This window comes from Camelus dromedarius, chromosome 2 (genome assembly GCF_036321535.1).
Source record: "Camelus dromedarius isolate mCamDro1 chromosome 2, mCamDro1.pat, whole genome shotgun sequence".
NCBI lineage: Eukaryota > Metazoa > Chordata > Mammalia > Artiodactyla > Camelidae > Camelus > Camelus dromedarius.
In genome coordinates this window covers 25732238-25733548 of record NC_087437.1, presented here as the reverse complement: position 1 = coordinate 25733548, position 1311 = coordinate 25732238, and the positions used below count along the sequence as shown (strand labels likewise).

At 46.6% G+C, this 1311-nt stretch overlaps 1 pseudogene; it reads right to left on the bottom strand.

The window, feature by feature from the left end:
* Positions 1–247: 247 nt before the first annotated feature.
* Positions 248–1090, bottom strand: LOC105089515 (methionine aminopeptidase 1D, mitochondrial-like; annotated as a pseudogene).
* Between the last annotated feature and the right edge of the window lie 221 nt (positions 1091–1311).

Here is a 1311-nt window from a genome sequence, read left to right as displayed (position 1 = left end):
TGTCTGGCCCTTAGGCTGCAGAAGCCCTGTCACTGTAAGGTAACGATCTGTTGATCCCTGGCCTCAAATGGGTGTGTGTGGCCGAAATGGATTCGGGGCCACTGCGGGGTCTGTCAGGCTTCCCGACCTTACCCCTCCTCGTGGGCCTCTGGTAACACCGTATCTGCTTCAGCATATTTCAACGATGGGGTTGAGAGGTGGCCGGGCCGTGGGCCCTGCGGGTCACGACATGCACGGCCGCCCTGCTCTAGGCTGCCACCCTCACGGTGGGCCCGGTCCTGCAGCTGGGTGCGGAGGGCCTGGCCCTGTCCAGCATTAGAGGCAAAGGAAAGGTGTCGCTGCCCATGTCCATAAAATGTGGGCACATTTGCACACCTCTCTGATGAGTTCCGTGGCTGATTATGTTTCCAGTTAAAGAGATGGGGATGCACTGCAGGCTTCAGTTGTTTCATCTCTTCACCTCTTGGTAACCTCCACTAACTTTTTACCACATTTATCTACATTGCCCACCAAAAATGTTTCAGAGGTATCTCCACAGTGCTCATTGTGATAGACCGTGACATCAAAGTTCATAATATCTCTCCAATCCTAAAGATGCCAACTGCCAGGAATATCATAACACCTTGTTTACAGAGGTGCAAAGAGATTTTGGAAAACCTCATCATGATTGATGATTGCTCGATGAAAAGAGCATCTCTGTCTTCAGTTGTCATGTCAACCTTTAAAGTCTTCCCAGCCAGGAGGAGGACATGACCAGTCCAGCCAAGGACCCCGACAAAGCCCTTGAATCTGATCTTCATTCTTCTATGCTGTCTCTGTAGTCAGGTACAATGCCTGTCATCACATAGTCTGGCTTCTTTATGTGCTTAGGGGCAGGATGAGCTGAAGAAATTGCATCCCGCATACTATACTGTGAAATATCTCTTTGTCTCTGGTAAAAGAAATTTCTTCATTATTGACTGCCTGAACTGCTTGTGTAAGTAGATATGATTGAGTAGTGAAGAGAAAATTCTGACAACCTTTGAGAGATGAGCAGGTGGATGCCACTGGCTGCTGCCGTATTAGCACTGGTCACCAGTATTCCAGACATTCAGGATTTGGGGAGGGGGGTGAAATGAGTGAAGAGGTCAAAAGGTACAGACTTCCAGTTATAAAATAAATGTCATGGGGATGTGATATACAGCATGATGTTAGTCTTATATATTATGCTCAGGATTTGTAGTTGTATTTAGTTGGAAGATTTGGAAAAAATACATCTATTCTATCTTCCTAGAAGTGGAAGCTGCTTTCCTTTTTATGTAAATTATTTGT